This window comes from Oryx dammah, unplaced genomic scaffold, assembly GCF_014754425.2.
Source record: "Oryx dammah isolate SB20612 unplaced genomic scaffold, SCBI_Odam_1.1 HiC_scaffold_3, whole genome shotgun sequence".
Taxonomy (NCBI): Eukaryota; Metazoa; Chordata; class Mammalia; order Artiodactyla; family Bovidae; genus Oryx; species Oryx dammah.
In genome coordinates this window covers 6152301-6178734 of record NW_024070187.1, presented here as the reverse complement: position 1 = coordinate 6178734, position 26434 = coordinate 6152301, and the positions used below count along the sequence as shown (strand labels likewise).

At 42.4% G+C, this 26434-nt stretch overlaps 1 protein-coding gene and 1 long non-coding RNA gene across 4 annotated transcripts in view; one reads left to right on the top strand and one right to left on the bottom strand.

Moving 5' to 3' along the window:
- SYNPO2 (synaptopodin 2) overlaps positions 1-26434 on the top strand; it is a 206697-nt gene that overhangs the window by 103371 nt on the left and 76892 nt on the right. The gene's annotated exons all lie outside the window — the stretch shown is intronic.
- LOC120861683 lies at positions 1509-13224 on the bottom strand. Its single transcript, XR_005720578.1, has 2 exons — positions 12353-13224; positions 1509-1870 (listed from the first exon to the last, which is right to left on the bottom strand). It is a non-coding gene; the product is annotated as an uncharacterized LOC120861683 (long non-coding RNA).

Sequence of the window (26434 nt, the reverse complement as noted above, 5' to 3'; positions counted from 1 at the left end):
AAAAAAAATAAGCTTTATTATTGGTAAAGTTGGCCTGGAGAACATGGTTTGAACCACATTGGACTTTCTACAGGTTCCTTTCATCTTGGAAGTATTTGCAAGTGCAAAGAAACCTGTTCTACCTAGAAGAGTTATAGGTGCTCTGTATCTACTTGCCAATAAATGAATGGATGAAGCAACCAATCAAAAAAGTTATTTCTGCTTTCCTCAGAGGAACTTCCATATAAATTCCAGAGTACATGGAATCTTTTAATTTGTTTTGATCCTCAATGACTCTTTGCCTCTCTGGACTTGCTGGCTACTAGCACAGCGCTCTCAGAGGAGGCAGAAAGCTGCAGTGGCTTCCAGACTGAGCGCCTCTGGTGCCAGTGAGAGGTCCTGTTAGCTCCTTTTCTGCTTCCTCCTCTGCTTTCATCTTAAAATACAGCATGTTGTTTTCTGGTGGGAAGGTAGATACATTTGATTTGTGAGATCTGCTCAGTGCCTCAGGCCAACTGTTTTGGCTCAAGTAGGATTAATTTAAACACCAGCTCTGGTTTAGTAGCTTATTATTAATCAGTCAACAGATGTTTATTGTGTGCCTTTTAAGCAAAGCAAAGAAAAATGCAAAACAAATCCATGACTCTTAAGAACTGGGAGCCACAACCTGCTAATAGTTATGTTATGCCGGTGTTTGAAGACAACAGAGGACTGAAATGCCTAACTTGCATAGTCTCCCTTCCTTTTAGGCTTTAATTTCAGATTATCAATTTTAGTCACAATAAATGTAGACTGGAAAATGGGACTTTGACCTGAGGCTAATAGTACTTCCTTTTAGGGAACTAACATGTTTTAAGTTAGGCTAATATAGCACTTCCTTTAGGAAATGAAGATTTATTAGATTAAAGTTAATTCGCCTCTGGTGATGGGCCTCCTGACTCACCCGTTCACAGACAAGAAAGCTGGCAACAAGAGCAGAAGCCCGGCTGACCCTACTGGGGGAAAGTTTGCTTACTTCCTGGATCCTGAAGCACAAGTGAGCCACTGTCCATGAGCATAGCCATTCAAACCAGTAAGAGAAAGGCCTGGCTATCACTAACTTTACAATTCACTGACCTTACTCCTTGGAGAAATGATGGCTCGTGGCTTTCAGGCTCTTAACCAATCAGGTTAGCTCCTTCTACAGAGGAAAATGACAGGAGACATCTAGAAGTATTATATGGTCCCACCTGAGGGGGGAATGAAATTTCCCTCTTTTAAGAAAGAATGAAAAGGGGAGTGAAGGTCTCCCCAGTACCAAATTATTCTACAGGGGTAGACTTCACAGGGCAGGTCCAGTGACCATCACAGTGTTGTGCAGATTGCCCTGAACACAACTGCACGTTTATATGTAGAACACTACTTAATTTCTTAAGAAATTCTGATTTAAGAATTATCTTAACTCTCATCAGAACAAAGAAGACAGGACAATAGTTACCATTCATACAGAAAGAGGTCAGAGCCTACAAACAAAATCTGATCTCCTTATGTTTCCCATTTGGGAAAATAAAACCTTTTATTTATTTTTTTCTTCTCCCACCCCAGCCTCAAAATGTGGGAGCTAATTTGAAATAACCCATAAGGAAGGCTAGCGAATCTGTCTCTTGTGTTGGATTCCAGTTTCTTTCCATCACCGTAGCATTCCTCTCCTGGGGTTGTTGTCAGGTTTAAAGAGGTATCATGCTTGAAAACGTTTCACCCGAAACCAAACGTTTTAAGTCGCATATCTCTGGCTTTGTGTCCTGGCTCTCCCATGTTCTGGCTCTGTGGCCTTGGCAAAGCCGCTGCGGCCTCTCTGAGGCTGAGTTTGTCTCCGTCTTGGAGTGAGTGCTTATCAATCTCAGTGCCTCCCCTGCAACCATTAGAAAAAAGTAGATGTCATAAAATCAGAAATACGCATGTTGTAGGCTGGGTCATCCCCGCCAGCCTCCTGCTTCGTCTCTACATCCACACCATTATTTTTTGCAGGCAGCAAATGTAGCAGAAAATATTTGAACTTTTGAGTGAAACAGTCATGGGTTTGAATTTCTGTTCTGCTCTTCATGAGTTGTGTGACCATGGGTAAGTCATCCAGAAGATCACATCCTTTTTACTGTGCTAAAAGATGTTAGCACAGTGAGAAGAGAGACCTATATTCAGACTCATGTCTGAAAGAAGAGAATTATAGTACCGCTATCAGACTTTTTCCTCCTTTTTAGAAAGGAGTTTATACATTAGAGACGTTTCATGTCTTCAATGAGTCATTCACGTGTAAGGCATACCTGTGCACTATGTCCACGCACACGCACACACCACACTCACACAGAGGTCAGCTTCCTTCCAGGTTTCCTTGGGAAAGCCACGGCACTTTGGCTGTGGTTTCTTTGGGAAAACCATTGCCAGTGATAACTGGCAACTTCTCTTACTGTGATGAGTGAGGATGGGTTAACCCTTATGCCTGTCAGCTTTGGCCAACCACCAAAAACATTTCCCTTCGTCAAACTGGAAATATGTTTCCTGCCAAGTACTTTCCACTTAACTTTTTAAGCTTCATATTTGTCATTGGAAACTTAATGCATGTATGCTGAGTTATTCACTGAACTCAGAGCATTACTGGACAAATGCCAGTTCATCTCCAAGAAATTCCCCCTCATAAAAGAACCCACCTTAAATAACCACATTTTTCCCTTCCTTCATTTTATTTTTTTTTAAACAAAGTTTTAAATTTTAATTAGGATCAGAACTAAAAGAAACCTAGTTTCGTCCTGAAGTTACATAAAAGTTGTGTTGATTACACCCATCACTGGTCTCTACACTTACAAGCTAACAGAACCATACTGAAATAAGCAATCTGCCATCACTCAGACAAAATATAAATTCTGTATTGATCTGTTTTCACAGAAAGGGAAGGCAGGTGTTAAGGTTCCCATTTTACAGCTGAGGACACTGACTTAGACACAGTCAGCCACTGGCTTATCTTGGTCACCGATCTACACTATGGAAAGGAAAACTGGGAATTTGAATTAAAGTCCAACTCAATAATTATCATATTTGATCTAAGAAGAGAGGCATTTTGCAGCACTTTCAGTGTTTTAGCACCCAAGGGGGATGATAGCAGCAGCCCTTGGGCCGCTTTTCTCGGTGAGATGGGTTAGGAGAGGCTCACACGGGTGCTGAATCATCAGTGTTCTCATGCACAAGATTCCATACTTAGGAACCGAGGTGGACTTTTTAAGAGCCAAGTTGTATAACAGATTCTTTTATTATGAATATTCAGTCCATCCGTAACTCCCTTCCCCATCCTTGGCCCTTGGCCCAGCAAACACCAAGCCCCAGAATATTGTGACAAACAGTGGACCACTTGCCAGAGTAGGACTGAATTCCCCTATAGCTCCCTCATCCATAGTCATGACTTCCACTCCCACACCCATCCCAGACAGATCATTTAACTCTGATCCTCTCATTCGCCTTCTAGTCTCACTTCAACAATTCAACTGATTTTAAAACATGCCTCTGCTTGAATACTTACTAACAACATACTCAGATATAATCAGTGCTATTACTGAAACATCTTGGACAGAGAGCTGGGATTTTAGGGTTCTCCCCCCACTGTATTGATTCCCCTTCCTAGATTTCTTTGCTTCCACCAATGACACCACCATACTTACAAGTTTGCAGTCAATATTGATTTCCACTTCTCTAAAAATCCGGTCTGTCACTGAGTCTACAGTTTTTGCTTCATATGGTGTTTCCTGTCACCTTCCTTTGGGATATTATAAAGTCCGGTCCAGGCTGTCATCACTTCAAATGTGCACAACTTTAATGGTTTCTCAGTTTCTCTCTCTTCAGTCTTTTCCTCTCCAGTCCATCCTGCATGAGTAATAACTTCTCATCACTGTTGGGTTATATGCAAGTGCCTCATCCCAAATTTAAAATTGCCTTTAATGTGATTTCACCTCACTGTTGTTGTTTAGTTGCTAAGTTGTGTTCGACTCTTTGCAACCCCATGAACTGCAACACGCCTGAGTTTACTCAAACTCATGTCCATTGAGTCTGTGATGCCATCCAACTGTCTCATCTTCTGTTGCCCCTTTCTTCTCTTGTCCTCAATCTTTCCCAGCATCAGGGTCTTTTCCAAAGAGTCAGTTCTTCACATGAGGTAGCCAAAGTATTGGAGCTTCGGTTTCAGCATCGGTCCTTCCAATGAATATTTAGAGTTGATTTCCTTTAGTATTGACTGGTTTGATCTTGATGTCCAAGGATTCTCAAGAGTCTTCTCCAGCACCACAGTTCAAAAGCATCAGTTCTTTGATGCTCAGCCTTCTTTATGATCCAACTCTCGTATCCATACATGACTACTGGAAAAACCACAGCTTTGACTATGTGGACCTTTGCTGGCAAAGTGACGTCTCTGCTTTTGAATACATTGTCTAGGTCTGTCATAGCTTTTCTTCTAAGAAACAAGCGTCTTTTAATTTCATGGTTGCAGTCACCATCCTCATTGATTTTGGAGCCCAAGAAAATGAAATCTGACACTGTTTCTTCATTTTCCTCATCTGTTTGCCATGAAGTGATGGGACCAGATGCCATGATCTTCGTTTTTTGATGTTGAGTTTTAAGCCAGCTTTTTTACTTTCCTCTTTCACTTTCATCAAGAGGTTCTTTAGTTCCTCTTCACTTTCTGCTGTTAGAGTGGTTATCATCTGCATACCTGAGGTTTTTGATATTTCTCCCGGCAATCTTGATTCCAGTTTGTGCTTTCATCCAGCCGGTATTTCACATGATGTACTCTGCATATAAGTTAAATAAGTAGGGTTACTATATACAGGCTTGACGTACTTGTCTTCCAATTTTGAAACAGTCTGTTTTTCCATGTCTGGTTCTAACTGTTGCTTCTTGTCCTGCATACAGGTTTCTCAGGAGGCAGGTAATGTGGTTTGGTATTCATGTCTCTTTAACAACATTTCATAGTTTGTTGTGATCCACACAGTCAAAGGCTTTAGTCCTGTCAATGAAGCAGAAGTAGACTTTTTTTTTTAATTCCCTTATTTCTTCTATGATCCAACGGATGTTGGCAATTGGATCTCTGGTTCCTCTGCCTTTTCTAAATTCAGTTTGTACATCTGGAAATTCTTGGTTCATCTACTGCTAAAACCTAGCTTGAAGGATTTTGAGCATCATCTTGCTGGCATGTGAAATGAGTGCAACTGTAAGGTAATTTGAACATTCACATCACTAATTCACCTTTATTTTCAACGACCTGTCAAACACACCCTCCCACCCTTGTGAGGTCAAGCTCTGCACCTCTCAAGAATACACTATGCTTTTTCCTACCACTGTTCTACCATACTTAACATTATGAGTCACACATAGCCCAGCTACACGGTTAAAGGAGCTGGACAAATAACTGCACATGGAAGGCTAAATAATTTGGGAGACAGACTCCCTAATTTGTCTAGTACTAGTACTAGATTGAAGCTGAAGCTCCAGTACTCTGACCACTTAATGTGAAGAGCTGAATAATTGGAAAAGACCCTGATATTTGGAAAGATTGAAGGCAAAAGAAGAGGGAAGCAGAGGATGAGATGGTTGAATGGTGTCACCGAGTCAATGGACATGAATTTGAGCAAACTATGGAAGATAATGAAGGGCAGAGAGAAGCCTGGCGTGCTGCAGTCCATGGCGTCACAAAGAGTCGGACATGACTCAGCAACTGAATAACAAGTACTGAAAGAAAGAAAGTGTAACAGAACAGTGTGGAGATTCCTTAAAAAATTGCAAATAGAACTGCCTTATGACCCAGCAATCCCACTGCTGGGCATACACACCGAGGAAACCAGAACTGAAAGAGACACATGTACCCCAAAGTTCATTGCAGCACTGTTTATAATAGCCAGGACATGGAAACAACCTAGATGTCCATCAGCAGATGAATGGATAAGAAAGCTGTGGTACATATACACAATGGAGTATTACTCAGCCATTAAAAAGAATACATTTGAATCAGTTCTGATGAGATGGATGAAACTGGAGCCGATTATACAGAGTGAAGTAAGCCAGAAAGAAAAACACCAATACAGTATACTAACACATATATATGGAATTTAGAAAGATGGCAATGATGACCCTGTATGCAAGACAGCAAAAAAGACACAGATGTATATAGAGGACTTTTGGACTCAGAGGGAGAGGGAGAGGGTGAGATGATTTGGGAGAATGGCATTGAAACATGTATAATATCATGTAAGAATCGAATCGCCAGTCTATGTCCGATGCAGCATATGGCACGCTTGGGGCTGGTACACGGGGATGGCCCAGAGAGATGTTGTGGGGAGGGGGGTGGGAGGGGGGTTCATGTTTGGGAACGCATGTACACCCGTGGTGGATTCATGTCAATGTATGGCAAAACCAATACAGAATTGTAAAGTAAAATTTAAAAAAAAAAGTGTAACAGAAAGAATGGAGTTTGGGACAGATATGAGAACAGAAAACTGGGGGTAGTCTGGGGCAAGCAGTTCCTTTCAGAAAGAGCCAGACTTCAAGGGTGGGGATGGACTAGTATATGGTTGACAGACAGATATGCAGAATCCAAGACAACCATTCTGAGAAACCTAGTTATACAGACAGTTCCAGGGATAGCTGTTAACTGGTAGTAGAGTCCAAACATTCAAGTGAAACAAGATTTTCATCCTGGGAAAAGGAGATGTCTGAAAAGGGCAAGAAGAGACTCCCATTGCAGAAGAGCTGGTAAGTCACAAAGAGTAAGACCAGCAGGAATATAGTTACAGGATTGTTTCTGTAGAACAAGGCAGAAGCTTGTCAAAACTGAGTCACCCAATGAAAGCCTACCAGCAAGTAAGCCAGTCTTGTGCCTCTGACACCCAAGGCTAGGAATATGTGTTTCAGAGCCTGAGAGGCAATCTATCGAAGTAAACGATTCTGGACTTGAATTTTCTTCTCCTGCCACCAGATTTATGATCCTGCACAAGTTGCTTAGCTTAACTTTTGTAAGCCTTGATTTCTTTATATATTTGTATGTTAGTTGCAAATGGGTTGCCATTTGCTTCTCCAGGAGATCTTCTCAACCCAGGGATTGAACTCAGGTCTCCCGCATTACAGGCAGATTCTTTATCATCTGAGCTACCAGGGAACTTGGGAAAACAATATTTTACAGATTTGGTATGATGATTAAATAAAGTGCCTGCTGTGGCACCTATCACTTAATAATAGGCCTGCTGCCCACTGTCAGAGCTGCTGAAACCACGCATGCCCAGGCAAAGGACTGGCTTACTGGCTGAGGTCGGGCTAAGCCTGTAGGTGGGATCTAGCCAATCAAGACAGAGGACAGAGAAGAAAGAGCCCAGAAGCAAGAAGTCAGGCAAGGCCAGATGCCGGGATGTTTCCCTTCCCCATTCTTCTCTCATTTCTACCAATCCTGAACATGACTCATTCTGAACACAAGCCCGCATTTTCTGAGAAGCCGACTCTATTCTAAGGATGCCTGTGTTCTTTCAGTCCCTTTTGAACAGGCTTCTTGCTGTACAGTGCTTGACCCTGTGTAGTGCTACAGTCCCAGTTTCGACATTTCAATTAATCCCTAAGGTTCATGGTATTGCTGTTTGCAACTTTGCAACGACTTCCATTCAGGAGTTCTGCAAAGCTGGTTTGAGGTAGTGGGTCACTAGCCAAGTGAGTGAGCCCAGGAATCCAGCCCCATTGTTGTCCAGCATACCTCTGATGATGTCAAGTTGTTGCTGCATGAATATTTCATGGCAGTGATATGCTGTTGTGGAATTTGAGGATTGGGAATTTTCTAAACTCTCCAGACGAATTCCTGAAAAACATCAGGGGCCTACAATATGATGATTTATTGATTTTTAGATTCCTCTTATTCTTTAGTCAGATTTAGTCAGCTAAATTTCAAGCCTTTTTATGAAAGAGCTGAGTTTCTTTTATCTCGGTTCCCTGAAAATTTAGCCCAAAGTTGCCTTCAGAACAAGCATTCAACCTGCAGTTGTTGAATTAATTCAATGACTGCATCTTGTTACCATTTTAATTTTTGTAATTACAGACAGTCATTTACTCTAGTTGTCTAGTTAAACCTGACATAAACTGTGACATTTGCCCTAGCATGGTAAACAGGGAAGTAAAATACAAAAGAATTGGGTGTAATACTCATGGTTTTTAACAAGAAAAAACTATAGACCATTTGTAAGGAAATTTACATTATCTTGTTCTGTTTACAGACTGTATCTCTCTTCCCATAGACTTTCCACTTGTTCTAATGACTTGCTGAAATGGAAAAATACTCAACCTCCTTTACAAAGTAATGATTATGAGTACCCAACCACATCTCCCTGCTTCCAGATTATGTTTCTTCACTTTAATTTTAAAAGAATGTTCTTTTACTTTGGAAAATGATGGCACGAGTTTATGGCTAATTACGGGTACAAATATATCACACTCGTTACTCCAGACATGACACCACACACACACCTTTAGGCCATCTGCTGAAAGGTGGCTGTAATGTTTTTATATGTAGGACTCTAACTTTTTTCATTTTGTCCAACTGATTGTTTCACCCTGTGCAGTGACTTTGCATTGAACTGCATTTTTTTTCCAGTACTACTTTCCACCACGCACACGTTCACACAACAATGCCATCACTCTAAGTCAAACTTCCACCATTTGACACCTGGGCTAGCTTGATAGTCTTCCAGAGGCTATTTTGGATTGGCCACTTTCCCTTTTAAATGTTTCTGTGCTTGCAGCCATAAAACCCCTCCCTCCCCTCAGCAGAAATAAAACTGCCTCTCCAGTATAATGCCAGGGTCCTGTCAAGACTTGTCTGCTGCTCTTCACCCCCCAGCCCCCTCTTCCCCTGCAGCAACAGCCTTCTGCCAGGCTTGCTGTCCGCTCAGCGCTGGCTGTGCTTTCCCACCTCTGGAGCTTTGTTCCTGCCACTCCCGCCTGCCGCAGTCTCTCTTCCCACCTCTACCTAAATTTTATGTACACCTAAGGCCTGAGCCAAAAGTTTGCTCCATAAACCCTTTCCTGAAAAAATTACCTAAAACCCCACCCTTAACTCTGTATCAGAAGCACACAGTACTACGCGTGTGTCTAGTAGTCAACTATTTACTTTCTTATTTTGTGGTTGTTTACACACATCACTTTTTACTAGATTGTATGCACTTTGTGGGCCAGGACTGTGTCTGGCCCATCTTTGCATCCCCATATTGTTTACTTCAGTGCTTTTCCTATAATACGTGCTCTGTAAATATTTGTTCACTGGGTGAACATTCACCATCTAGACGATATTTTCAGCACAATAATGGGATACATCAATAGAGAAATCTATTGAGGGGCATACAGATCAGGCCTCAAAAGTTCATGTAACTATGAACTACAGTTTGAGCAATTTCATAAATTATAATCTCTTAATAAAATGACAGATGCCGATATGAAAACACAAAGCAGAAAAGAAAATTTTTCTGCATTTACTTGGCATACTTGAACTAGAACAGTGGCTATTTCATGATGCTGAGTCCCTTGGTCGGGTACTTAATTGGTATCACATGTTATCAAGAGAGGGGATTGAAGCCCAACTATTGTTCATCCATACTTGTATGATCTCAACTTAAACACTACAGAGGGAAAAACTTTCAGTGGTTGACAAATAAAACTATACACATTTTATGTTCTATTCTGTTTTTAAGTGACCTTAAAGGGAAAGCTTCTTGGATGAAAACAAATCTTATTAATTTTATTAATGATGGCTCCTACTAGGAATGAGACACGTGTACAGTGTATTAAAACCTTCCGTTTCTGGAAAATTTTAATTCTTTTTAGGGTATTTTTCTTTGGGGGCCCATTCAGACCTTATAGCTTCCTGAGAAAAAAGTTGCAATTAGATCTTATATATAATATATATGACATGTATATATATATATTAATCTATCATTTTCCTTAAAAAGTTGTTATTCTGTCTATGTTCCCTGGTATTTTTTCCAGAGCATTCCTTAGCCGTGATCTTCCATTTTCTGGCTGATTTTCCTGACAGAATATAATCACACTTATTCACATGCCTACGCTCCTAGACTGGTGTTTGCTTGGTGAGCTCTGCCCAGTTCCTTCCCTGGCCTCTGTCCCCCAGGAGCTGTGGGATCGCAGTGATTCACACCTCTTCCTCTTCTCCCCTCTTCCAGCACACACACTTGGTGTCATCCCAGAATGCCAGAATCAGATGAGACTCATTTTATAGGGAAGCATTTGGACTGAGAGCCATATATGATTTCACTTAAGAAGAAAAAGAATGTCACCAGTGAGTGTCACCATCACCACTCAGAGTACCTGTCCTCACCACAGAATAATGTAGCTGGAAAGGAAAGAGGCACAGACCATCTGATCCAGTGGTTTTCAAATTTAGATGTATAAAGTGAATCCGAGTGGCCTTGCTATTGCCTAAAGAAGGAGGGGAAAGGACTCTGCATTCTGGCAGTAGCCTGTGGGCACACCCACGTAGCAGTCGTTAAACCGCTAACCTGAGCTAATGTCACGGTTTGCAGATGAGGAACCTGAGCCCAGAAGGTTTAAATGAGTCTCTCGTGGTCACATAACTGGTGTGCAGAGATGATTCTAGATCCCAAGTTACGAAGCTCAGCGTTCTTTCCCATAGCACCAGATAATGGATGAATTAAGAGCTCGTTTCTACTCACTGGACCAGCCCAGTTCATCTCTGTGCCCAGCCAAAGAGCAGTGTATGAGAACTCGTGTTTTCCCACTCAGAAATCATCCATCATTGAAGGATTTTCACGATTAACAGAAATCACCCCCAATACCAGAAAGAGCGTGCCGAACCACAGGGGGCAGCACCGCGTGCATTTTTAGCTGTCCCCCCTGTGCCAGGAGGGGCTCTCTAGCTGAGTGGCCAAATACCCCACAAGCGACCTGCCTCTGCAGTCCAAGCCCAGAACAGCCCGACGCATCCTGAGTGGGCTGTTCATCCCTTTGAGGGTGGTCTCTTCCTTTCTCCACCAACAACGTGGGAAGCTAACCGTAGGCATTAGAGGGCCTTGAGGGTGGCCGGTTAGAGCAGAGTCCCCACAGAGCTACCTTTATAGGCCCTCCACAGCAGTACCCTCCTCCACAAGCCATCTGTGATTACTGTAATCACCCTAATTGTTGGCCTCCTTTTTGAGTCTTGGCCACATGGGGAAAAGTTGAATGTTTTCCCCGAATGCATTCTTTCCAAACAACTGTGTGTCCTTAGTTGTGGAACATGATGTCATGAGTTCTGATGAGGGGGTTGCCCTTGAGAAGCTGAAGATGGAGCCAGTTCAGCCCATATCCCACAGCTTCATCCCTGTGGCCGCATATGTGCAGACAGTTACTCTAAAATTAATACAACAAGCTTGTGGCTCTTTTGCTCTATGATTAACAAAACAAGCTTGTGGCTCTTGCTGTTGTACTTTTTACTCTATACCTTTTGAGAGAACGATGGGAAATAAAATCTTCCTTTTCCCTCATACTCTTCAGACTTGGCATACAATAATTTTTGTTGTTGTTGTTGTTTTTCTGGTCAGAAGTTACTGTTAAGTCAGACAAGTCTGGTTAGTAACTCGGTTTCCATCCAGAAAAAAAAAAATAGTTGTTTGTTCTCAAGCCGGACCACTTGAGGGCAGTATAGCCTTAGAAGTGTGCTTTGACCAACTAATACGCTGCCTAAGAAGGAAACGGACAGTGTGGGTTTTACACATACCCTGCTCTATTGGAATTCAGGAAATAAACTGTAAACAATAAGAAGCACTCCCTGGGAGTCATATCAAATTTTAAAATGAAGGAATAAATGTCTAACTTTAAATGTACTTACATAATTTTCTTATAGAATTGCTTGAGGCAGGCACAATATAAGCCACTCATATGGGGGAGATTTAAAATTGAAGTGTTATTACAAAAATAAAGAAGAAGAAAAGACTAGGACAGCATAAAAAAAAAACAAGCTAAACTAAAATATATTAACCTGGGAACAAAATCAGGGTATGTTTGCAGGTCCTTGTGATCCTCTTGGAGAACACAGGTTTTCACAACTAACATGCCCTTATTGTAACCGTTTTTAACCTGAGCAGAAATGCTGCTTCTCTGCCTTTCTTTGGTATTCTGGGAGTAAATCCAGGATGGGCGAGTGAAGATAAAGGCTCACAAGGAAAGGGGGGAGAAGGAGGAAGGCGTTGTGTTCTGTCCTTGGAGAAGCACCGATTATGAATTCTGGGGAAGTGTCTGCACTGACCCAGATCACAGGGAGGCATACTGACTCCACTCACCTCCCGCGTCTCCCCCATAAATTGCTTGTGCGTACCTGTTGGTAGTTTTCACAGGATGTTAACAGACAAGTTGCAGTTGCTGTTTGCGTGCTCTTTCCAACATGAGTGCGTAACAGAGCCCCATGGTTGTCTCCCATCTGGAAGGAATGCTGTGTCCCTTGCTCCGCTCTTCTTTCCGGGCTACAGAAAGAACATGATAGTTCTTGAATACATTTCCAAGATTATTCAGAGACCAAATGTACTTTCAGCACAACTCTTTGGAGACTGACGGTGAGGGAGCAGACCTCCAAAAATCAAAAACCTCCCTCCAGCATGGGGGCTAAGCTCGACTTCTTTACTGAGAGGGCTGAGGTAATCAGGTGTCAACTCCTCGGTTTCCCTCCCTTCATTTCAGTTTTTCCCCTTTGATCTCTTACGGACATCTTGCTCCATTAAATATTTTTCCTTTTCTTGTCCCTCCCTTTTCTTGTCAACATTTTCCACTGCACTTGCAGGGGAAAAAAAAAAAAGAAAAGTCCTTTCTCTGCCTTATTCCTTTCCCTCCATTCCTAGTAGATTTCTTGAGAGAAAGGTCTTCACAAGGCCCCTGCACCTTTCCCTTCACTCTCTCCCTTGCATGACTCCCCCTCACCACTCTTCAGCAATTATCCTTTAAAGCTCATCAGTAATCTGCTCATCGCCAGGTTGTCCACAGGTTTCCTTTCAGCGCCTCTCCTTACTGCACCACATCTCTGTTCCCACAGTGAGGTATTAGCCAGAACTCCATGCCTCTCCCTTTGAAACTCTTTCTCCCCCAGGACTCAGTAACGCAGATCCTCCTCGGTCTCCGGCTTCCTCTACTCTCCCCTTACGTGTGGACGTGTTTTAGTCCTCCGTACCCCTTTTATCTTCCTCTCTCAAGCTCATCTGATCCCACAGCTTTAACTACCAGCTCTTTGCCCTTGACTTCCCGGTATATATTTCTCTTCCAGCTGCGTGGCTCACGGGCTAATGGAACATTTGTCATTTCACAAACAAAAATTTCCAAAACAGGGTTCATCTTTCCTGCACAGCTTCCCCATCTCCTTGTCACAAAATAGCTTCCCCTCCTCACCATTCCTCAAGGCTCAAGCCAAAATTTCAGTCGTCTTCGACTCCTACCATGCCATTTCTAAACAGATTGGATGGGAGGAAAGGATGATGAAATGTCTTTTCAGAGTCTCTTATATTCAGAGTAACTACTCAATGCCTCGTTTCATCACCTAGACTTCTGTAGTGATTGCCAGACTGGTGTCTCTGTCATTAATCTTTCTCTTCTCCATTACTATCAAACCAGTATTGGGACATTATCTATTTTACCAAACAGTTGTCTCCATACAAAAGAAATAGGTTGCATTAGTTGCTTCCAGAATAAACGGCAGGGGCGCAGGGGTGGAAAGAAGGGAAATTTTACATTTATGTGCCATCTTGTTCCTTTAAAATTCTGTGCCCCATGGATATATTAACTACTAAGAATATTGTTTAATAAATATACAAGGTCCTTCTGTACAGCTCAGGGAACTATATTTATTATTCTGTGATAAACCATAATGGGAAAGAATATAAAAAAGGATTTATATTTAGTATAACTGAATCGCTTTGCTGTTTAGCAGAAATTTACACAACCTCATAATTCAACTATTTTGTTGTTGTTGTTTAATCACTAAGTGACGTCGGATTCTTTGCAACCCCATGGACTGTAGCCTGCCGGGCTCCTCTGTCTATGGGATTTTCCAGGCAAGAATACTGGAGTGGGTTGCCATTCCTTTCTCCAGGGGATCTTCCCAACCCAGGGATCAAACCCACGTCTGCTACACTGCAGGTGTATTCTTTCCTGCTATGCCATGGATGAAACCAAAACAAATTTTTGGCTGCACTGCCCGGCATGTATAACTTCAACTATAGTTCAATTTTTTAAAAAAGAATACTGTTTAAGTTAAACATTGTGTTACCTATTAAATTAAACAGATGAAACATCCTTTTTAGCTACTCTTCTCAAAAACCTGCATATATTGCCTTCAGGACAAAAAGCAAACTTCATCCTGTTGTTTGGAGCTCTCTGAGGTATGGTCCCAGCCCACCCTTGTAGCCTTTTTTCTAATCTGCTCCACCTCACTCTCTGCAGGCCGGGCACATGCCATCGCTCTGGATTCCGAGGTGTCCCTGCCTTTGTTTAAACCTTTCCCTCTGCCTGAGTGCTTTTCTTCACACCAGATGCAGTCCTCTCTTCCTTCCAGCTTCACCTTAGATGGCACCATTTCCAAGGTGCTTTCTTAGATCCCAGCATTTAGACGGACTCCTTCTTGTCTTCAGGTTTCCTATTAAGGACTTGCTGATTCTATGAAAGTCAGCCTGGTTTTGAAATTACCTGTGCACATGATTGTTCTTCTGCTGTTCAATGCTTTTCACATGACGGGTTCTCAGAGAATGTTTTCTGAATGATATTGGTCCTTGGTACACCAAGAAATCCAAAATTAGCATTGTTTGGATATGAGACCCAATGGCATCTTCGTGTCACCATGGGTGCCGGCACTGTCATTAAGAAGTACACAGCTTGGTGGGTCCCCTTTAAGTCAGTCCTTCTCTAATTGTGGCTCTAGACCATCTGCTACAGGAATACCTGGAATCCTTGCTAAAACACAGATTTCTGGGGTCCAGTTGAAATGTGATGGTTTAGAATCTCTAGGGGTAGGACTGGGCAACCTGATAAAAACAAGTATCCCAGGGTGATCCTGATGTACAGACACTTAGGTTTGAGAGCTTCTGCTCTAATAGGATAGAGCAGGAGTGGGCTTCAGGGGAAGGTTTTCAGAGGAGAGCATCCCTGAGATTTCTTCCCAGAGGTTTTCAAGCTGCTCCTGCTTGTCTGCTCAACATTCCCTGCCTTCTGCCAGTCCTTCGACCCTGCTTCATGCGCCTGGCTGTGCCTCGTGCTCCTGGAACAGGACTCGCCCTCTGTCTCTCCTTTCAGGAGACTGACAGCAGAGCTGTTAAGCTGATTCCCTGCAGATCTGGTGCTGGCACCTCTCAGCTGGAGAAGGGTGCCTCAGGTTTCAACAATAATCTCGCCTTTTTCCCATCTTCTCTTCGTTCCTGTAACCACTGTGAGTGGGTGATTATCTCTGTATTGTAGACCTGAGAATTCTGAGGCAGGAAAATGTTGAGACCTGCTTAAGCCTCTGACATATTAATGGAGTTAATGTCAAAGCCTAGTCATCCAACCTGGCATCCCTAGAGACCATTTTGTCAATCAGTAAGTCAATCAATTAATCAACAAGTATTTACTGAATGTGGATTAGGCATCCAGAAGTGTCTTGTTTTAACATCTGCTGGCTGGGCTGGACCCTGTGCAGAGCTTGGTTCAGTGACCTTACGTTCTCCCTGACCTAGGATCTAATTCTGTACTGCGCCATCCACAGTTGCCTGCCTTTACGCTTATGCCAGGTTGCTCAGCTGTATTTCTCATGAACACCACCATTTACTACATAATCCTGTAGCCCTTCATGAAGTTAAGAGCAACAGAAGTAGGCCAGCTCCTCCAATGTGACCAATTGTTCAGCAATCTTAATTTGATGTTGTTCATCTGAAAATGCTGAGTTTTCCTTGGACTTCCATAGAACTAAAATGAGCAACTCAACAAACAAGTGTATGACTCCATGAAGGAAAGTTTTTTTTTTCCTTCTAGCCTGCCATCCTACGTTACACTCAAAAACTCCCACTCAGAAGGCAGGGTGGAGCAAATTGAGAGAGTGGCCTTGACACTTATCCACTACCACGTGTCAGACAGACATCACGGGGAGCGCCGAGCTCACTGCTCTGTGATGACCTAGAGGGCCAGGGGGTGGGAGGGAGCTCCCAGCGGAAGCGGGCGGACGTCCAGTTGTCACTCATTCGCCCTGTTGCACAGCAGAAACTAATACAACACTGTAAAGCAATTATACTCCAATTTAAAAAAAATTTAAAAACCCAACTCAGCATCAGTGACTTTCATTTTGACAATTTGAAATCCTTTTACATGCTGAGGTTTATTTTTAAATTCACCCATGTTCCTCAACCCTGTACCCCTTTCCCATATCAACAGGCAGACAGAATGTTCTTGTGCTATAGGCCACATTTACTGACACTTATATTTTCCTTTATTTTTCTAACAGTCACATGGAGACTGTAGCCATAAATGTACAGCACAGTTTGCCACTTTCCACCAGCTTAGCTTTTTATGAACCGAAGATAGCAAAGTAAGTTCGATGTATCAAAACATGTCAACTCAAATGGGAAATGCCAAGAGTGTCTTATAGGTTATCACACAATCTGCAAGGTCACTCAGAGTGTTGAAAATCAGATTTCAACAATAATAGGTTTACCTGTTGGGAGATAGTATCTGAACAAAGTCACCAAGGATAAGATCTGAAAAAATGATGGCCTTTTATCTTTCTTAGACCTGGTGTGTTTTTAAAAGTAGCTCAGAAACTTGACTTTGATCTCAACCGGCATTGATTGTATCAAAGGTGTGTAAGGGAAGCACTGCTGGCCTGTCCCAGGTTTGAGAGGAGATAGCAGGCACATGTGGCCCCTTCTACTGTCTTCAGTATACGAGCGGGCTAGGGTTAGAACTGGGCTGAGCCACCGTGGGCAGCAGAGACCAGTCCCTTACTGAGAGGGATTTTGGCCAGCAACTCTACCTCCACATCGTTCCACACGCTATTTCAGGCTGACTGTTGTACATGCTCTTCCTTTTTCCATCTCATCTAGCCATTAAATGAATGCCCTGGCGGGATCAGAGGAACCAGGAAACACAATGTTACTCAGCATGCTGTTGACATTTCCCCTAAAGCTTCCAACAACTTCCCCTACCAACATCTCTGAAAGGGCCAAAAAACTCCAGTGGGGTGCTGGTAACCCATTCACGTGTGGCTGCTCTGCGTGCTATGTCTCACGCGGTAAAACCACCACAGTTTTGCTGAGTTATGCCAAGACCAAGTCTTTTTTGGATATCTCATTATCCTTATCATTGTTCTAGGTGAAATTACACATAAATAATCTCTAATGAGTTAATTATAGATATCAAAATGGATGAGTGTAAAAGTTAATGGACTGGATCAAGTTCACAGAACAAGTTAATAAAGGTAGAACAGATGGAGAACTAAGGTCTAAGTCCTTCTAGAACTATCATAAAATTTCCTTTCTCTCAGAACATAGATGAACCCACTCAAAAAACATCAAGGAAAAGAAGTCAAATAATATGCTTTTCACTCTTTAGAATTTCACTTTGATTCAAAGATAATGTTGTCTTAGTTATTTCTAGTTTGACTTTTTTTCAGATTATTCAAATATCCAATATGTACCAGAATCATTGCTTTTAGACTCTTAATACGGATGCATCTAAGAACAGACAAAGAATTAGATGGCTGTTTAAATATACGAGCAATGTTATTGCTATGTTCCATTTTAATTTTTAAAATAGTTATTTTTATAGTCACATTGCATCTCTAGGTGTTTTTCGTGTTTTTCTATATTTATAAAAACATATAAGGACTATATTATCATCATAACTCTACAGAAAAGGAAAGTGACATAGAAAAGTTATGTAACATGGAAAATAACTATCTCAGTGCCTGACGTGTAATAGTTTCTCAATATATATTAGCTAAAATTATCATTATTTTCCTCAAGTTCATACAAGCTACTAAATGGGGGAATTTGAGTTCAGACACAAATAAAACAGAATGCATTTGGTACTATGCAAACACAGCCTTGATTTTCAAACTCTACTTTATGAGCCAAAAGCTATTTTCATCCTGTTTATTTGAACAACTAGAGCAAATATTGTATAAATTTTATTTGTCTGCCAATATCTCTAGCATTAATTTAGGTACTTGTTCACCCGTGTCTTCTTATTTTTTCTGTTTTGGTTTTGTGTTTAGCTTTTCATACTGTACACTGTCATGTTTTTAAGAGCACTTTTAGGCCAAATGGGAAGCTCATTCTCCCTGGAGATGGGAGGGAGGTGTTAACGGAGAGGCATATAAGTGAAATGAAACAACCCTGTTGGAGGGAAGAGCAGAGAACTTCCCTAAAAGCCAAGGCTCCTAGCGCAGCCTTATACAGCAGGTTGGCTGACACCTCTTTCTAAAAATAGAAATTACTTGGACTCTACAAGGCGGGACACTTGGATTCTGTTTTATTTCTAACTGACGTTTTAGAGAGTGCATCCAGTATTTCTTTTAGGAAAGCTCCAAGGATTGTTTCTTTATAAGTTATTCTGAATAAAATCTATTAGAATTCAGACTTCTATTTGTAAATTAATAAATGACTGTACCTTTCATTTTGGCAGAAGGAAGGGATTCAGTTAACATTAAAATGAAGAGCTCTTGATCCAGACCCCCAGCCCTTTTCCCTGGAAGCACAGATGTCAGAACTACAAGAGTCCCCCTCTTGGCTCTGCTCAGGCGCCCTTCTCTGCAAGAGGCAGTAGCTGAGGAGCTTCAAAAGGCGATGTACACCTCCCTCTTCTTCTTCTTTCTCTTCTCTTTGTTATCCTTCCTCCTAAAGTTTAGTAACTTCAGTCTTAAAGGTCTCTAGACTTTCACGGAAGGCTCGACTTTGATTAAAGTTCCTCTCAACTGGTTCAGCCTGATTAAAGGTTACTCAACTGGTATGGATGATGAGCAGCAAGTCTCATAGTTTGCCTTTATTGATTAAAAAAAATGAATAAGGGCTTCCTTGGTTGTTCAGTGATAAAGAATCTGCCTGTCAATGCAGGAGACACAGGTTCAAACCCCACTCCAGGAAGACCCCACATGTCGTGGGCAGCTAACTCCGTGCACCACAACTACTGGGCCTGTGCTCTAGAGCCTGGAAACGACAACTGCTAAACCTCATGCCCTAGAGCCCGTGCTCCACAAGAAGAGGAGCTACCACGCTGAGAAGCCCAGCCCCTGCTTGCAGCAACCGGAGAAAAGCCTGCAGAGCAACGAAGACCCAGCACAGACAATATGTAAAGAAATTTAAAAACTTGTTTTTTAAAAAATGAATAAGGTGGTCACACGAAAAGGAGTCACTGAATTAGGTCATAATGAGGCTTTGGAAATGTGTTTGAATTCCTGAAAAGGGTGATCTTACCTACAAAATTTTATGTTTGCACACGAGGCAGCTGATTTGGAAAGGCATCTTAGCCTAGTCTGGGCTGAATCGCAAGCTGTGTTAGCCTGGTGCTCTTGCCAAAAGACTGAATACACTTGAAAGCATCAGGCCCTGGGTCATGATTATGCCTGTGAGACCCTGTGCCCAACCTGGGGAGGAGACTGTCAACTTCTGGGGGACTGCACAGCATGTGCAGAGAGTTTTGGAGTGCAGTGGGGAAGAGCTAAGGCTCTGGCAAGATTAAGACTGAGAGTCAGGACCTCAAACTGTGACTCGAATTGGCCTATGACTCTGAACTTGTTTGCACCATTCTCTAATTGTTTCGTGTGCGATCATATCTCCCTAGCAAGCCTGAAAGAATCTGAAGACAGAGCGCATGCTATTTTTGATTTCCCAAAAGAATTTGTCAGAGTCATGGGCTCACCTTGTGGACTGACTGACAACTCCTGGTAGCAGTGACTTCAGTTGCAAATAAAGAAAAAGTGTTTATGTTCCAAGTAACAAAGGAGTGTGTCATGTGGCCATGCCTCTGTGGTGCTGTGCTGATCACTAAGATAGAAATACCAGATGAGGCAGAAGAATGTAAGATGCACTCAGGGCTGGGGAATCTTGTGGTGGAAACAGAAGAAACAAGGGGTTGGATTAAGGCTCAGGGACTTGGTGGAGGAGAGCAAACTTGTGTTCAGGCCTGGGCAGAAGCTCTCTGGAGAGTGCGTGCTCAGTATTAGCAGCAGTCTGGGAGAGCAAGGCTTGAGGCCACAGAAGTCCTCTTTCCATCAGTTCAGTTCAGTTCAGTTCAGTCGCTCAGTTGTGTCCAACTCTTTGCGACCCCATGAATCGCAGCACACCAGGCCTCCCTGTCCATCACCAACTCCCGGAGTTCACTCAGACTCATGTCCATCGAGTCAGTGATGCCATCCAGCCATCTCATCCTCTGTCGTCCCCTTCTCCTCCTGCCCCCAATCCCTCCCAGCATCAGAGTCTTTTCCAATGAGTCAACACTTCGCATGAGGTCGCCAAAGTACTGGAGTTTCAGCTTTAGCATCATTCCTTCCAAAGAAATCCCAGGGCTGATCTCCTTCAGAATGGACTGGTAGGATCTCCTTGCAGTCCAAGGGACTCTCAAGAGTCTTCTCCAACATCACAGTTCAAAAGCATCAATTCTTCAGTGCTCAGCCTTCTTCACAGTCCAACTCACATCCATACATGACCACTGGAAAAACCATAGCCTTGACTAGACGGACCTTAGTCAGCAAAGTAATGTCTCTGCTTTTGAATATGCTATCTAAGTTGCTCATAACTTTTCTTCCAAAGAGTAAGCGTCTTTTAATTTCATGGCTGCAATCACCATCTGCAGTGATTTTGGAGCCCCCAAAAATAAAGTCTGACACTGTTTCCCCATCTATTTCCCATGGACTTTCCATCAGTAGACAGACCCAAATTCATTCATTCATATATTCTTTAACTCTGATGTTAAGTATGGCATGGCTCAGTGCTCTGGACATAAAAATGTTTATATGAATGGTCTTGGCTTCCAGGGGTGGTACGAACCAGCAAACAGATAATTATGATATCAAGCTTCCAACTGTATGACAGCATGATCTAACGGAAAGGGGTTTTGCAAAAGAGGGAAGGGGTCATAGCTTTGGATCTAGGCTTTGACACCTATTATGGGTTGTGTGACTTGGATTTTTTGAGCCTGTTTCTTCATCTGTAAATCTGGAAAAAAAGCGCTATCTCTTAAAACTGTTGAAAGGAGAAATATGTATAATTAGTCCCTGCCACAGTGCATATGAGAGAGTCTCAGACAATGTTTGATCCCACGCTCTATAAGAGTAGTATATACAATGTGGTGGGTGCTTAGAGTCAAGAACCAATAGCTGCCCAAGAAAGAGGGGAGGCTCTACCTAGAAATTAACATTTTTTGCTTAATCTTGAAAAAATAAGTAAGAGCCTTGTTCAGTCCCTTATTTGGCATGTGACTGGAGAGCACGATTATGGATCAAGTATTGTATCAGAAGCTAGGGACACAATGGTGGAGAAAACAGATGTGACCCCGGACCTCGCTCTGCCACAGGGAGGGGCAGGCCAAAACCAAACAAATAGACTCACTAAGGAGAAACAGAGGGGCTGAGATGGGGGCATTGTGACTTTCAAACGCAGTCAGGGTCTTTTGGCAAGAGCGCTAGGCTAACGTAGCTTGGGACTCAGTCCAGCCCAGGCTAAGATGTCTTTCCAAATCAGCTACCTTGTGTAAACATAAAATTATGCAGGTAAGATCACGGATTCCATGGCTTCAAATTCTATTCCCAAAGCCATTTCTGGCCTCATTCAGTGACTCCTTTTGGTGTGACCACCTTATTTATTTACTTTTAATCAAGGAAGGGAAATGCAAGACCTGCTGCTCGTAATGTAAAACAGGTGAGTGATCATCTAGAGAAATTTTAATCAAAGTTGATCCTGCTGTCAAGGTTTGGAAACCCTTAGGACTGAAGTGATTAGACTTTGGGAGAGGGAATTGAAGAGGAGAGAGGAGTGAGAATGGAGAGAGAGAAAGAGAAAGAAGCATGCTGCTGTTGAGGCTCCTCAGCCATTGACATTTGCAGGGGACTCTGAAGGGCGCTTGGGTTGAGCCAGATTGGAGGCTCCTGGTGGCGCTAACAACTGTGCTTCCAGGGAAAGGGGCTGGGAGGATGTCAGTTCTGACATTAGCCAACAACCAAAGGATGGGAGGGCGTTAGCCATACAAAGAGAGAAGGAAAGAAATTGCATGTACAAGTTTTCCAGGCAGAAATAGCATGTACAGTTGTCGTGAAGCAGAAAAGAGCTTGGCTGAGCAAGGACAGAATAGAAGAATAAAAAAGAAGGTAAAGACAGCATTTAATGAAGTTCAACAAAAAAAGAATTCATGGGAATTCACTCCAGAGTTAGGAGCATGTGCAGAGGTGTAGAGTCCCACAAGAGCCTGGCATGTTCTAAGTATTGGGAGAACTTCACTGTGACCACACTCTAGGCTGCAGGAAGGAGTGGAGTGAGGCAGAACTGCGGCAAGAGATGGGGCCACGTGATGGGGATCAGACTGTGGCGTCTGTGGGGACCTTGATTGTATGGTAAGTGAAGACTTAGATTGGACTTGCTATTAGCTCTTAGGTTTGGAACTCTAGCCTGTCTCAGAAGCTCCTGCCCACCTTCCAAGCCTGTCTCTAAGCCCCTCACTTACAGAGCTTTCTTCACTGCCCTCCAGTTTTGGGGCTTCCCAGGTGGTGCTAGTGGTAAAGAACTTGCCCGCCAATGCAGGAGACAAAAGAGATGCAGGTTCGATCCCTGGGTCTGGAAGATCCCCTGGAGGAGGGCAGGCAACCCCCTCCAGTATTCTTGCCCAGAGAATCCCATGGACAGAGGAGCCTGGTGGGCTACAGCCCATGGGGTCGCAAAGAGTCGGCCATGACTTAGCACGCACACACTGCAGTTTTTGTATCCTGGCTCCTCTTCATGTTTGCAGCTTCTCTCGCTACTCAGATCTGAGGCATCTTCTGGTGGTTTTATTTAGAGGCTCTACTCTGGCTCTGATCATAGAGAAAGTATCTTCTACTCTGGACCCCGGGCAGGTAGTCAAGCAAAGCTAGGCTTATTTTAGTAAAATAACTACTAAAACCAAGTAGAGTAGATCTGAGAATTAATGGGAAGTCAATGTTAGTCCTTGAATAGTAAAGCAACTTAAGAGAAATATTTATTAATCCTTTGACACTGATTTGCAGAATCAATTAAAGAAGGAAGAGACTGAAGGCAGGAAGCCAAGTGTGTAGTATGTAGGGATGGGGTGGGATGGGGTGTGGGTGTGGGTGTGTGTGTTCTCTTTAAAAGGAAAAAGTCCTTTACAAGGTAGAAATGAAATACGAAACACAATAGAGTGTGTGTGGTTGGCCATTGTAGAGAAACATAATTTTAGGGGATTTAAATTTACTTGGAAACTTTTTACTTTAGACAAATTTACTTCATTTATGAAGTCTCTTGATTTCAGTTGGTTTAAAATTCAGAGGAAAAACGTAGTCCATTGGATCAGATTGTCAAGTGCAGCTTGTTAACATGTCTGCATGAAATTCTGCTCTCTTCAAACAGCTTTCCACTCAACCCTTGGACCCATCCACTTGCTGAATAGTTGTGTGTAAGCCAGCAACCCCCTCCCTCCTCCATTTACTCTTCAAGCACAGTTCTCTTAGCAGACAGATTTCTTGGCCTACACTCCTGTGACAAAGATTTCATCCTATACATAACCCACGGCCTCGTAAGGTGTTCTTAGATGTCTGTTGGGAACCTCTTTAACTGCTTCCAGGGTCTTTTCTTCCTCTCCACACTTCCTCCTCCTCCCCACATTTTTCCTCCATACATATATATATATACATACACACACATATATATATATATGGGCCTCCCTGGTGGCTCAGACGGTAAAGCATCTGCCTGCAATGTGGGAGACCGGGGTTCGATCCTTGGGTCGGGAAGATCCTCTGGAGAAGGAAATGGCAACCCACTCCAGTACTCTTGCCTGGAAAATTCCATGGACAGAGGAGCCTTGTAGGCTACAATCCATGGGGTCGCTAAGAGTTGGACACGACTGAGCAACTGAACTGAACTGACCCAGCAAGTTGGGAGAGACACAGTCTAAAGCCTGACTGGCTGATTTCCAATCCCGTGCACGGTCCCTGATCTAATTAATGCTCCCTTTTTATTGCTGTTGAACATTTAGTTCTTTTGGAGGTCTCTGGGTCAGTTACTGCCACCATATTAGGCAATCTTCTGACAAATTGTTTTATACCTACAAAGAACCTAAATGTGGCATCCTCAGACCACTGGGCCCTGCTGATGATGTTTTAACTACTCAGGGGATGAAGCAGATAGCCAAAAATATACCAATTTTAGCAGAAGACACTTATATCAGCGACAGCTGGAACACCACAAAATCTATAAACACACTTGTTACTCATCTGCTGTGCCTGTTGGGCAACCAAGGTATGCGGCCCACTTGAACATCTTGTCATGGAGAGGTTTCCTAGGAGGGCCTCCGGACAGAACCTGAGATGAGAAGAATCACATGAGCTTGTCATTCAGAGCATTAAAGTGTGTTTTTGGTTTAGTCCTGATATGAAAGAGGAGACCTATCACCTAAAGGAATGTAGAGAGCTGAGGGATGGAATGACAAAGGATTGGATGCCTCAGTATGAGCACTTGTTGATTCAACATGTGAACTGGGAGATCATGAAAGTCTGAGCACTATTGATCGCCAAAGTTTTCTTTAAAACTATTCAAGAGGTTCTGCACCCAGCAGCTCATCAGCTAGAGGGGGAAAAAAAAAAAAAGCAGAGTGTTTTGTAAGAAGCAAGAGCTAATTACAGTGCTAATTTAGGTCATATGACTGTAAGCTTGGCAGGAAATGGCATGTAATTAACATGAATGTATTGGAAATCTGAAGTTTAAAATGCCAGGCATTGTAGAGCAAGATGTCCTTTGTTTATGGCTTTTGGTTATTTAGTTAATTTAATTTTGTCTTCTGTTTATCCAAATGCCTGCCCATACAAGAATGAGATTATCCTGATGGGAGATGTGATAAACCTAGATCTTATGATTAAATTGTCTGGAATTTTTAACCAAATAACCATAGATCCCTGCATCATAAATAATTTATATTGATTGTTTTATCACTAACTAATAAAAATACACACAAACAAATGTATTCCCATGATGTATTCAATCTATTCTTCTAGATTTCTTGAGGGTACAAGCGATACTTTTACTTCCAGTGCAATTCTCTATAGGATCTACTTGCTATGAACACTCAGCAGTGCTGTGTCATGATCTAAATGCCCGTGATTTTTTTAACTATTGTTGCAGGATGATTCCAGCCTTTAGCTCTCATCTGTGAAGTTCTTGAAATGAGTCTTTGTAATGAATCAAAGTTCTTTGTTGGTTTGTTTGTTTTTAAAGACAGAAATCAGACCACATCCCAAGCTAGGTACTTGAAGGGAAATAGATATCTCAACTTGAAGTCTGCATTAAGCTCCAAGTGCAATGTATATAATGAGAACAGCAACTATTAATACTGTGTACTACTTATTGCTGTGAGGAACACTTTATAAGGATTATCTCAGTCATTCCTCTTGATAACCCCATGGGTTAGGCATATCATTCTCTTTTCACAGATGAGAAAACCGATGATGTATACAGTTAGTAAGTGAAGGAGGAGTTATTGAGATGCAGACTTGTGTGATTCTGTCGGCCCTGTTTTGAGAGTGGCTGTGCGATGTGTTATGTAACTTTTGACCCTGGAGTCAGACTGCCTGGGTTTAAATCTTTCCTCTCTCATTTGCTATCTGATAATAATGAGACCTGGGCCAAGTGACTTATTTTCTCGATACCCCAGTTTTCTCATTTGTAATGTGGGAGACAGTGGTAGTATCTATCTTTTAGTGCTGTTCTGAGGATTAAATGAATTTGTATACAGAAAGCTCTTACAAGAGTGTTTGAAACATAGAAACATATAATATAGGCTATTGGCATTACTCTACCCACTAGGCAAGATATCTTTCTCATACCCCAAATTCATAAGTCCCAAACAAATCCATCATCTTAGTTTCCCTAACTTGCTTCCTTTACTTGACTGATGGCATTGTCATCCAGCAAGATTTCCAAATCAGAAAACTTTATATTCAACTATTGTCTCATTGTTGACATAAATAAGTCCCTAATTTCTGTCAAATTCATAAGAATATTATAAACGTATCCTGTCTTCCCCATCCCTACAAGGGTCACTGCCTCACCATGTATTGTCTGAACCTGTGCTGTCCAGTATGGTAGCCATCAGCCAGGTGTGATTATTGAACACATGAGTTATGGCTAGTTTCAATTGGGATGCACTGTAAGTAAGTATAAAATGGGCTTCCCAAGAGGCTCAGCGGGTAAAG